The 13485-nt window shown below is 40.6% G+C and overlaps 1 long non-coding RNA gene across 2 annotated transcripts in view; it reads left to right on the top strand.

Annotated features, from left to right (window-relative positions):
- Positions 1-12730, top strand: part of LOC125931458 (uncharacterized) — a 158329-nt gene extending 145599 nt beyond the window's left edge. The window contains exon 3 of one of the 2 annotated variants that reach the window (XR_007460441.1): positions 12097-12730. This is a non-coding gene — a long non-coding RNA (uncharacterized LOC125931458). The remainder of the gene's footprint in view (positions 1-12096) is intronic. The other variant, XR_007460442.1, reaches the window with a different exon arrangement.
- Positions 12731-13485: the final 755 nt, after the last annotated feature.

The following is a 13485-nucleotide window of genomic DNA, read 5'->3' as shown; positions in this document are numbered from 1 at the left end:
ATATCTATCTATCATCTCTCTATTATATGTATGTATCATATATATCTGTCATATCTATTATATGTATCTATGATATCTATCTATCTATCCATCCATCATATCTATCTATCTATCTATCCATCCATCCATCCATCCATCCATCATATCTATCTGTCTGTCCATCTATCCATCCATCCATCCATCCATCCATCCATCATAGCTATCTATTATCTATATATCTATCTATGTATCTATCCATCTATCTATCCATCCATCCATCCATCCACCCATCCACCCACCCATCATATCTATCTACCTACCTACCTACCTACCTACCTATCCATCCATCCATCTACCCATCCATCCATCATATCTGTCTGTCTCTCTATTTATCTATCTATCTACCTATCATATCTATCTATATCTGTCTATCCATCCATCTATCCATCCATCATATCTATCTGTCTATCCATCTATCAATCCATCCATCCATGCCTGCATCCATCCATCCATCTATCCATCCATCATAGCTATCTATTATCTATCTATCTATCTATCTATCTATCTATCTATCTATCATCTCTCTATTGTATGTATGTATCATATCATCTATCTATATATCTATCTATCATATCATATGTATCTATGCATCCATCCATCATATCTATCTATCTGTCTATCCATCAATCCATCCATCTATCCATCCATCCATTCATCATAGCTATTATCTATCTATCTATCTATCTATCTATCCATCCATCCATCCATCCATCCATCTATCCATCCATCCATTCATCATAGCTATTATCTATCTATCCATCCATCCATCCATCCATCCATCCATCTATCCAGCCAACCATCGAGTGTATCTATTATCTATCAATCCATCCAGCTAACCATCCATCCATTCATCATAGCTATTATCTATCTATCTATCTATCTATCTATCCATCCATCCATCCATTCACCCATCCATCATATCTATCTATCTATCTATCTATCCATCTATCAATCCATCCATCCATCCATCCATTCATCATAGCTATTATCTATCTATCCATCCATCCGTCCATCCATCCATCCATCCATCCATGCATCCATCCATCTATCCAGCCAACCATCGAGTGTATCTATTATCCATCAATCCGTCCAGCTAGCCATCATGACTACCTATCTATTATCTGCCATCTGTCTATCCACCTATCCATCTTCCTGCCATAGCATAGGTGCCATTGTAGGGGAAATGCTGTGGAAATTCCTCTAAAAATAAAAAAAAACAAAAATTAAGTCTACCAGCAGTTCCTCTTCTGGGTGTGTATGTACCCAAAGGAAACGGAGATAGGATGTCAAAGAGATCTATCTACTGCTGTGTTTATTCTTTGGACTTTTTTCCGATGCTAATATATATAAATTTCCAGGAAGGCATGTGCAGATGGACAGTTGGTTTTAATAGTTGGCACAACAAGAGAGAGCACTCAACATGGGAGTAGTAAGCTGAAGGCAACCCCAAAGATCCTATTCGCCAGAATCTCTTGATAAGTTCTCTTACATGGCAAAAGGGACTTTGCAGATATGATGAAACATCTTGAAACTGGGGAACTCTCCTGGCACAGTAGCCAGAGAGATTCGAAGATGGCAGGGACATGGCTACAAACCCAGGGATGCCTGGAGCCACAGAAGCTGGAGGGGGCAGGAAGGACCCTCCCCTGGAGGCTCTAGACAGAGCACGGCCTCACCTGGATCTCAGCAGCCCTGCCCGCCTGGATCCCAGAATTGTGGGAAAATCAATTTATTGTTTTAAGCTAGCAACGCTGTAATTGTTTAAAAGCAGCCACATGAAACTTTAATACACCACAGAAGGCTGTTCTGGCTACCTTTCAGGTAGGGTGCAAGTGCTGTTAACGTTTATTTCATTTACGATTTAAAAAATTTTTATTTTAAAAATTCAAGTATAACTAACACACCGTGTTACATTCGTGTCAGGTGTATGGCATAACAATTCAACAGTCCTACACATTACTAGGTGTATTCTTGTAGTTGCTCATTGTGATGAAATGCACACAATATAATGTTTACCATTCTAACCATTTTTAGATGTATACCTCTTTGGCCTTTAGAGCATTCACAGGGTTGTACAACCATCACCTCTGTCTACTTGCAGAGCATTTTCACCTCCCACTAAGAAAGCCGTATGCCATTGGAAGTTACTTCCATGCCCTCCCCAGCCCTGGGTAGCCTCGAATCTACATTCTGTCTCTATGGATTTGCATATTTTGGACTTTCATACAAATGTCATCCAACAGTGTGTGGTGCCCTGTCTGGCTTCTTTCTCTGGGCACAGTGCTTCCCAGGTCCATTTATACCATGTCACACCCACTACGATGGCTGTACTAGGAAGGAAGGAAGGAAGGAAGGAAGGAAGGAAGGAAGGAAGGAAGGAAGGAGGGAGGGAGGGAGGGAGGAAGGGAAGGGGAAAGGAGAAAGGAGGAAGGAAGAAAAGATAAATATGATGCATGGATGGAAGGAAGGGGTGAAGAAGGGAGGGAGGAAGGAAGGAAAAATAGATATGATGGATGAATGAAAGGAACAGAGGAAGGAAGGAAGGAGGGAAGAAGGAAGGGGAAAGGAAGAAAGGAAGGAAAGATAGATATGATGGATGGATGATAGGAAGGGAGGAAGAAAGAGGAGAGAGAAGGGAGGGAGGGAAGGAAAGAGGGAAAGATAGATATGATGGATGGATGACAGAAGGGAGGAAGGGAGGGAGGGAGGAAGGAAAACAAATGTTGGCAAGCATATCAGAGATTCGAAAGCATTTCCTTCCTGATGGGATCCTTTGCTTCTGGATGAGCTTGTGGAGAATCTGAAGGAAGGAAAAAGCCCAGGTATCCACTGAATCCCAAGAAAAATCCCAGTGAAATGGATAGCTACCAACGTCTAACCATCTAGACGTTTCCAAGATCAAAACAAAATAATATGCCCTTTGTAGTTTAGTGTCGTGTAGACATCTAAATCCCAGGTCATGTTACGTCATCTGCAGGCAGGAAAATGCCCACCCCCTGACACTGCAGTCATCTCATATTCTACCTTCCTCATTGACATAGCTAAGCCTGCCTTCATTTTGCAAGTTTCTTGGTAAAAAGCTCTTTTTACACATCTCAAGATATGGAAAGATTTGGGAAAGAAATAAGAAACCATATTAAATGAGCGGAACACAGACTTGCAAGTTACGTATGATCTCCCATGTTTCAATGATTTCTCTCCATACACAGATGTAAAGACACCAGGGCAACGTTATTTCTGTTGGGTAGATTCCTGGATGTCTTGAGTCTTTAATATCTCGCTTCTCTACATGCGCAGGTTAAGGATACCAGAGGTTGGGGGCGCCTGGGTGGCTCGGTCGGTTGAGCGTCCATCTCTTGATTTTGTCTCTGGTCATGATCTCACAGTCATGGCATTGAACCCCACGTTGGGCTCTGCACTGAGCACGCATGGAGTGTGTTTAAGATGATCTCTGTCTCTCTCCTTCTGCCCTTCCCTGACTCATGCATGGTCAAAAAAAAAAAAAAAAGAAGAGAAAAGAAAAAGAAAGCAGAGGTTGGATTTGGACCTAAATTCCCTGTGGGTGATGAATATTATTGATGCTGGAAAAGCTAATCCGGGAAGACCATGTTGTTTGTGCGTCTCATGGGATGTTCCTCGAGGTCACAAGTCTTCATATTTTTTCTTTTTTTTAAATGTTCCTTTATTGTTCAGAGAGAGAGTGAGGGGTGGGCAGGGGCAGAGAGAGAGGGAACCACAGAATCTGAAGCAGGTTCCAGGCTCTGAGCTGTCAGCACAGAGCCTGACGTGGGGCTCCAACCCATGAACCGTGAGATCATGACCTGAGATAAAGTTAGACTCTTAACCGACTGAGCCACCAGGTACCTGTGATCAATATACAGGGTTTTGTTTTGAGTTTGGCAAACCACATATAAAAGTAGACACTCACAGTTCTTGACAGAGAAGGATGCCGGAATTACAAGGTACCTGGGAGTATTATCTTGGGGAAATTTTAGTAGTAACTGGAGATCCGTACAACATGGAGCAAAGAAGAAAAAATATGAAATGAAAACTACCCTAAAAGATGCAAAACGAATTTAATGTGGATGTGCCCCCAGGTGTTAACGAGTGATTGCTGTTGAAAGAACCCATAGATATAATGAGAGGTTGGGGCTTCATTTCAAGTTGTAAGCATTCATCCACTGGCTTGAAATTCAATTCAAAAATTGTGAAAACACGCACCAAAACAGGTTTTAAAATCAGGCTGCCTTTAATTAGTACCCTTGAGATGAATGTGTGTTTCTTTGGACTAATTCCCTCATTTCCAAATTGTACTCTGCGACCTGTCTCTTATATTGAAGGTGGCACTTTCCTAAACATGTGTAAATAAACAGACATAAATCAAGGACGCACGACATCACGGCCGTGAAGGAGTAGGCGCCTGGGAAAAGGTTTCCCGTGCCTTGGAGATGTTCTGGGCTTCCTTGGGAATGTTTGCGTCCCAGAGCGCACAAGCAACATCATTAACCAAACCACTAATTAAAGCTAGGAGGATCAGCCTCCTATTACAGGATCAGCTTTTTCAAAGGAGATGTCTTCCAGCTGGTTTAAACAGAAATGGATTCATTAGTGCGGAAGCCCTTAATTAATAGAATTTGTAAGAGCTTCCGAGAGTGATACGGATATGGCAGAAATGACGTGGGCAGCAGAAACATCCAGGCAGACCACAGCACTGCCCCCATGGAAACCACCAGCAAGGACTGGAATTATATATATATTACAACATATAAAGTACATAAATATAGTATAATACCATATTACATTACATTTTATATATTATATATCATATTATATATTGTCATATGTGTCCCCTTCATGTCTATGGTAACCAGAAGGGCTGAGTTCAACCATGCATCCTTCACAGCTGTCTGGCTTCTGTTAGCCCCATCCAGAATCCAAACCCAAGTGAGGATTCTTATTTTTTTTTAATTTTTTTAATGTTTTTATTTATTTTTGAGACAGAGAGAGACAGAACATGAGCAGGGGAGGGGCAGAGAGAGAGAGAGAGAGAAAGACACGGAATCCAAAGCAGGCTCCAGGGTCTGAGCTGTCAGCACAGCGCCTGACGTGGGGCTCAAACTCACAGACTGTGAGATCATGACCTGAGCGGAAGTCGGACGCTTAACCGACTGAGCCACCCAGGAGCCCCAAGTGAGGATTCCTTCAGATCCTAGTAAGCGGGCTAACTCCCCAGGAATGGGTGGTGTCGAGAGATAGACAGTATTTCATAAAAACGTTGCTATCAGCAAACCCAACTATGCATTGATAAGAAAACAAAACAGCAAAACAAAGTTAACGTCACGATGAATCCTTTACATATTAACAGTGTGTATTTATGTCGACCATTCTGTGTGGGAAATATATGAAATCGTGTTAATAAGTAGTCGGCGTTCGTGGAGGTGTGTAATGATTCTTACAGGCGCATTGTCAAATAACACTGAAGATTATAGCCTGGTGTATTTTTAAAGTATGAACATGATGATATGAGCCATAATATTATCAAATACCATTTGCCCGTCACAATTCTACTTACGTGTAATTTACAATGGGAAGATAATTTCCACTGAGGGGAAAAAAATCAATAAAGGAATCTTCAGCAATTTGGAAAGATTAAGAGTTTATCAAAAGTACAACAGTGGCTGCATTTTAAAAAATAATGGGCTTGTGACTCCAAACAAGGAGGTTTAACTGGCAAGAATCAGCCATTTCAGGGAGAAACAATCTTTGGTACTGTTAAAAATAGGAATACAGAACGAGAAATGTTACTAATGTATGAACTACATTTGAAATAAACATTATAAGAATGCCTGGGTGGCTCAGTCCCTTGAGCACCCACTTTGGCTCAGGTCATGATCTCGCAGTTCATGAGTTCGAGCCCCACATCAGGCTTTGTGCTGACAGCTCAGAGCCCGGAGCCTGCCTTGGGTTCTGTGTCTCCCTCTCTGTACGTCCCCCACTCGCTTTCTGTATCTCTCTCTCTCTGTCTTCAAAAATAAACATTAAAAAATTAAAAAAAAATAAAATATATCAATATAAAAGTACATATGCGTGTCTATTTATAAATTATTTAAAATAATATACAATTATATGTATATATAAGTTTTGAGTTTACATATTATTATAGAATAATTTATAATTGGAAATAAGGATGTATTCAAGTTCACATAGATAACCCTACTTATGTATCTACACACAGAGAGAGAGAGAAGGGACAGTGTACCAGATACATCAGTTATATCAAAAAATATACCTTTGTTACGTATACCCTTCTTGCATAAAACCAGTTAGAATTCAGGGTATATTCTGTAAGTATACCGCCTACTTACTCCAGCTAATGCAGTATTTTTTGTATGTTTGAAAATGCACTAATGAAGTGACGTCCTGGGTCCTTCTGTACTTATCTCATCAATGTGAAGTAAATTCCCCCCAATTAGGGTACTACCAAATTCAATGTTAAAAACCTAAACCTGTCCTAAAACAAATCAACATGTTTTTTTCTGAATTATCTGGGTGGATAATTGTGCTTTCCTGATAACCATATGGACTTTGAGCATGCATAAATCGTATTAATTCTTAAAACATCAACTCTGTTTACAATATTGGCCATGCCTGGAGCATCTGGGTGGCTCAGTTAAGCGTCCAACTTCGTCTCAGGTCATGATCTCATGGTTTGTGGGTTCGAGCCCCGCGTCAGGCTCTGTGCTGACAGCTCGGAGCCTGGAGCCTGCTTCGGATTCTGTGTCTCCCTCTCTTTGCCCCTCCCCCACTTACACTCTGTCTTTCTCTCTCTCAAAAATAAACACTAAAAAAATTTTTTAAGAACAATACTGTCCATGGCTTTGTCAGCTCACCACTGTGAATAAGCTACAGGTCTTGTTTTCTTTTAAGTTTATTAACTTTGAGAGAGAGCGACAGAGACAGAGAATTGAATGGAGGAGGGGCAGAGAGGGAGAGAGAGAATCCCAAGCAGGCTCCACACTGTCAGCACTGAGCCTGATGCAGGGCTTGAACTCACAAACCATGAGAGATCATGACTTGAGCTGTAATCAAGAGTCGGACACTTAACCGAGGAGCCACCCAGGTGCCCTTAAGCTACAGTCCTAATAGGGGAAAACAAATTTCAACTACATCCGGGGATTCTTTCCTAAGTCTTGAAGGATGGATTTAGAAACCATAAATAATTGATTTCTACAAGGCTACTTTTCGAATCTCCAATATATAGGTCAATGAATGTATTGCAACAAGGTTACATTTTCTTTACTAGCATGTACTGTTCCAATGGTATACCAACCACTGTCTAAATCAGAAGCCAGTTCTTGGGTGAGGAAATAGATCAAGTTAACATCTTCATCAACTAAACATCCACTGATAAGAGAAACAACGAAACAAATTTCAAGTGGAAAGTCCCCATATATTCAAAAGCCCAGGAGATTTTTTCTTTTAAAGCAAAGCCAAGGAGCACAGCACGAAAATACATTTTATGGGGTAGTTATTTTGTAAACCCTTATTTCTCTCTCGCCCTATTTTAATGAAGAAATATGTTCTGTCCTTGAAGCTTGAGGTTCTCATGAATATTTTCAACAATTAATCATGGGGGATTTCTTAAATTGAAAATTCTGTAACGAGTACTTGAAATTGCATATTCAAACAGTACAGCCACTAATCCTTTTAATTGCTTAGATTGACCTTGCTTCTCTGGGAAAAATCGGCTCCTGTAGAAAGCACAAAATAATCATTCCTTGACTAAAGAAGACTCAATTAGATTTAATTTGTCCAATCAGGAATGATAAACAGAATATAATTTGCCTTACAAAAGAGGAAAGCATCATCACGGTCACTTTCGGGAGCGTCGTAAAACATTGGCATTGAATTTTATCCGAGGCCATAGATTGACAGGCAAATGTACCATAGCTGTTGTACTTCAACGTGTAATTATCCATCTGGATATTTTTGGCCACCTCTGAAAACAGGTAACCACGTGGGCAGTCTAAAGTAGAATCAACAAATATTGACACAACATGCTGAGGTTGGGCTTAACGTCTTTTTCGGTGGAACTCATCACACCGTCATCTATCATCAAACACTCCCACAATAAATTGGTACCCCATGAAGATGTCATACTACAAGGCAAATAATGAGTCTCATCAATGAATCATTTTGAAGAACACTGAACTCTGCCTTCTGCAAAGGGACACATTTTAGAAAATGGTTCTTCATCTTAAATTATCTTGCAGAGCAAACTGTCACCTTTTTAAAAATTTATCTCAGACACCAACTGTGTCCCTCCTCACTGGTTTCCAACCGTCTATGGGAGTCTTACTCACTATCGCGATGAATGAAAAGAATCCGAACATCACAGAGAAAAATTGGAGAAAAGGAAATTGGTGCATGGAAAATTAGTCATCCGTTCTTGAAAATTATTTATTACACACTTCAAGGGCATGGAACAGAGAAAGTAACTCCAGAGGCGATGATTATTGAGTTTGTGTTCTTTTGACACACACGCTGTGATCTAAAATCAAATAGGATAAATTTTAAGAACCATCTGTCTTCAAAATGTCTGTTCGATATATGCTGCATTTTTACAGATAATAAGGTGGTAAATTAGGATATGCCATCTACTGGAGATGTACGTTTGCAGTATTAGTGTCTGAAGTCTGGATTAACTGTTCTGAAGAATTCTGTGGTCCTGGGAGAAATTAAATGTTTGTGTACAGTTTTTCTTACATTAAGCATTTGACTAACCATGTGTTATATATATAACATATAACCCCTCAGGTAATAAAATTTATTTTAAAAAGAAATAAATTAAAACTTTTCTTAGACCAGTCAAACCTTAATAGTAACTGCACTATTTGCTGACATTTGTAATCAAGTGTTAAAAATATAAACTTCAAGAAATCAACAATTTATAATATGTTTTACCCATTTGGAAAACAGACTGTATCAAATGTGAACACATACTAATCATACGGCCGTGTAATGCCAATCCTAGGTATCCACCACAAATGTGACAACATATGTCTACTCAAGATGTGCCCATGAATTCATAGTATTTTTATTCAAAATAGCACACACAAAAAAATTGGAAGCAAGCCATATGTTCATCAAGAACTGAATGCATAAACATATTTTGTTTACCCATTTATACAATGAACAGTATTCACTAATCAAAGGAACATAGCACTAGTAAGTGCAACAACAGAGATGAGTTTTGGAAACTAGGCTGACTGAAAGAAGTCAGGCACCGACGTCTACCTACACTCATGCTGCCATTTACATGAAATTCTAGAGAAGACAAAGCTACAGGACTGTCCATGCTGTCCATGTTGGCCCGGGGCCAGGAGTAATGTGGAAGGGTTGGCCACAAAGGGCTAGAGGAACTTGTTAGCATGCTTATGTCTTCATTGTGGCAGTAGTTACCCCCAATTATACAATTAACAGAAGTTTACACACTTTAAAAAGGGGAGGATTATTGTACGTCCACTGTACCTCAGTAAAGCTGGAAAGTATGTTACTTTGTATACTAAACTGTCATGGTTGACTTGGTGTATTCTCTCACCTATCTGCCATCTATCATCTGCCATATATCCTCAACCAACTGTGTTTATCATCTGTCTATTATCTGCCTATTTATCCATCCACCCATCCATCCATCCATCCATCCATCCATCCATCCATCTGCCCACCCATCCATCCTGTCTGTCTATCTATCTATCTATCTATCTATCCACCATCTACCTATCATTGTTGAGCCAAATGTCACCAATGACACATAACAGGAATCTGCTGTAGTCCCATACCAAAGAGATTCAGGCAGGTTGCTGGCAAAAGCCTGGAAAATCTTAACTCCAACCTTGATCTACTTCAATCTCTTTGGAAACAAAGACACTAAATCACCTCCTCGGCTTGTCCAGTTAGTTGTCTGAGTGTTCTCTGCAACTGCTCTTCATATGACAGACTTCAAGAAAGGGCTGAGGTCCTCATGGCAGGCAAGGTTGGAGGACTTGTGACGACCCATTTTCCAGACAGGTCATATCTTCTACATCTTGTTCTTCTCTTTTGAGCAGATAAGAACCTTGTGGCTGAGCTCTGAAATGCACATATTTATCCAATTTAGCTTATTTGTCTTTTATGTAGGGGGAAACAGGCCCCAACAGACAGAGGAACGTGCCTAACATCACTTACCTAGCAATGGTCAGGACTCAGTTGAATTAAACCCCAACACAATAAGGTGGGATATAAAATGGCATCCATTACATAACACATAAATGCCCCAAAATGCATTAACGGTGTCCATTTCATACCTATTTTCTGTATATTGCTAGCAAACATTTTATTCCACCAGAGACCATTACTGATATATATTTGTAGCATCTCCTCTTGAAAAATGCATTGCATTTCCATCTAGAATATGAAAAAATGCTATTAATAATTGATGCTATTTTATAGTACAATTTTATTCCACACCCAAGCTCTGTTGTCCTTACCATAGCTATCTAGGTGGATTCTTTTTTCTTTCCTTTGTTTCCTTTCCTTTCCTTTCCTTTCCTTTCCTTTCCTTTCCTTTTCTTCTTTTCTTTTTCATAATCCAGGAGTTTTAGTGGTTGCTTCTGGAGCTTGTTGGTGTGAAACCTTATTTCTGTAGGAAATCAGCAATAATATCCTTTCCCTCTAAATTTTCACCACCATCCATTCACGTGTTCTGAGTTAAATTGTACAGGTAGGACATAAATCTTAGTTATAATTTGTGTAGAGATCTATTCATATATTTAAAATAATCACTTAAATTATTCCACATTGATCTCTTCCCACAAATAGGATTTAAACGTGTATGCAGATTTAATCAAACATTGATTGAAACTTGAATTGATTCTCTAAAATAAGGCTAAGAGGTTTTTTTTTTTTAACATTTTAGTGTACCTTGAGATCATTCCTCGAAATCTTTGAAGCACCCATTGTTCACCACCTGAAATTTAACTATTGGCATTTATTCTTAAGGGATTATGTTACTAGGCAAATAATTCTTCAATGGGCAAATCTTTAAGTTAATATACTTTATTGTGAATTACCCAATCTAGCATTCAGCTGGCAGGTTCTCTATAAGTAAATAGTGGGCAGCATTGTAAGGCAGTGAATTCTGGACATTGGGAGAACCCAGTACAAGCAACAAGGATGCTTAAAACAAGACAGAGTAAAAGACACCTAGGGATTTCCCCATCCGTCTGTATTTGATGAATTTCTTGCAAGTGTGGCAAGGTATTATTGCACAGTCTTGGGAACAGTGAAGCTTTGGACAGGTGGCCATGCAGACGCTTCTGTGAGCGACCATCCCCTTCTCCATAGCTAAGTCAGCAAAGATGTACGTGTCTCGCCTCCTCCATTGTGGGTTGAAAGCTGGCAAGGAGACCCTGCGCGTTGCGCTCACTCAGAATTCAGGGATATAATCACATAGCTGTGGGTCTCACAAGGTCAGTGCTGTGCCTTGACCGGAGAGTTTAGCAACAACAGGCTAACTGTTGAAAGCATCAGTGACCTTTTTCCAGTGGCTGCTCTAAGAGAAGCCTGGAGAAGCAAGAGAGGAATGAGAATTGAAGATGTGTCTTTAGAGAAGCATTAAGTGATGGGGATGCAGAGGTGGGGTTTGGGAGAGCTCCAAACACTTGAATATGTTCTGGGTCCAGCTCACCAATTTCACAGGAATTACAGCCTTCATTCTATTCTGTAATAAGATCTTCCTTTCTCCTTTTTTCCCCCTTTTCACTACATACTTGACTTCAACACAACAGGATTGAGGTTATTTGTAGAGAGATGCACTCGTTTTTTTATTAAGTCTCGCTTTTTTAAGTATTTTTGTGTGCATTTCGATGGGGACATAGCACCAAGTTTCCTTATTTTTCACTTTGCTGTTTGCTGTGTTGGTTGAATTAGGTTCATTAGTTTTGTTAGAAATTGTCAACAGGAGAGATGGACTGGGTTTTTTTTTTTTTTAATGTTTTCAATGTTTATTTATTTTAGAGAGACAGCGTATCAGCGGGGGACATGCAGAGAGAGAGGGAGACACCAAGTCAGAAGCAGGCTCCAGGCTCTGAGCTGTCAGCACCGAGCCCGACGCGGGGCTCGAACTCACAGACCTTGAGATCGTGACCTGAGCTGAAGTCGGTCGCTTAACTGACCGAGTCACCCAGGCGCCCCAGGATTCTTTTTTCTTATTGGAATTTTTACCCATCAGCTGGATGACAGTGTTCAGGTAGGTGACTATTGGTTCATCGCATGGCTGTGATAGCTTACTTGTCCTAGGCGCATGGAATGTGTAGGATTATGACATTTTATGTGCATATGTGTGTGCGCGTGCTCGCGTGCACATTTTCCTTGTAAGATTGCATAACAGAAGGGTCAAACCTTTATCTTCTCCATGTTCCAAAAGATTCCACTTTGTTTCCACTTCTACGTAACCTTCCAAATGGAACTGATTCCCGAGCGTGATGAAAGGGAAAAAAAACCAAAAACATTTTCAAGTACACAGGAACAAACCTTTTGAAACAGGAGGAGAAGGGCACATGTGTTTCAACAGGCCATGTGGAATACAGTTTACTCAGTAATTACGACCACGATAGCTGTTTATTTTTTCCACTCTGCGGCATTTCTCCCTCTTCTGCCCATAGCTCCGTGTCTGCGGATGTGCAAGTTAAGTTCTAGCCCGTAAATCCTATGAACAGGAGTCATGAAAATTTATGGTAAGAGGTACAGTTCTCCTTTTTCCTGGGAGTCCTGCAGGCGATCCCTTATCTGGGTTATGCAGAGCAGGGAGTGTTTCAGGGCCGGCGATCACGTGTGTTGTGGTTAACCGTGTAGCTAGAACATTCTGGTGCATCTGAAGAAGGCCGGCAGGTGTGAAGTTCCTTGAGAGGGACTTCTCTGAAGGTCCTGCAGTCCACGATGGTAGAGATACAGATGTTGAAATGGAAGTAGGCATAGACACAGGCGTAGAGATGTATGTGACTGTGTGGACATCCAGACAGTCTGGTGCCCCCTTCTCCCCGCTGTCCCACTTCTTGGTCTTCGCACGTGTGGTTGCTGCTAACTTGTGCGGACACCCTTTCCCTCCTTGCTCCCCATGTCAGAGCGGTGGGAGCCTGGCAGCAGGAATAACCCTGATGGTGACGGTGCCCTGTCGTGCAGCACATCACATTCGTGGAAGATGTGGAAGGGGGACCCTGCCTTTCAGTCACAGCTCACTGGAGACACTCTGTCGACCATACAGGTTACTCTTCTTTACCAACTTTTAGTACTTTTTCTTATGGAGTTGAGTTTTAGTTTTTTTCTCCCCTTTGAGACTTTCATAACAATGTTTAGGGTAGTCTCAACAATGAAGAGATTTCCTCTGATGATCAGATTTCCTCTGAT

Source organism: Panthera uncia, chromosome X (assembly GCF_023721935.1).
Source record: "Panthera uncia isolate 11264 chromosome X, Puncia_PCG_1.0, whole genome shotgun sequence".
In the NCBI taxonomy this organism is placed as follows: domain Eukaryota; kingdom Metazoa; phylum Chordata; class Mammalia; order Carnivora; family Felidae; genus Panthera; species Panthera uncia.
The sequence above is the reverse complement of the archived record's forward strand: the minus strand, read 5'-3'. Positions and strand labels throughout refer to the sequence as shown.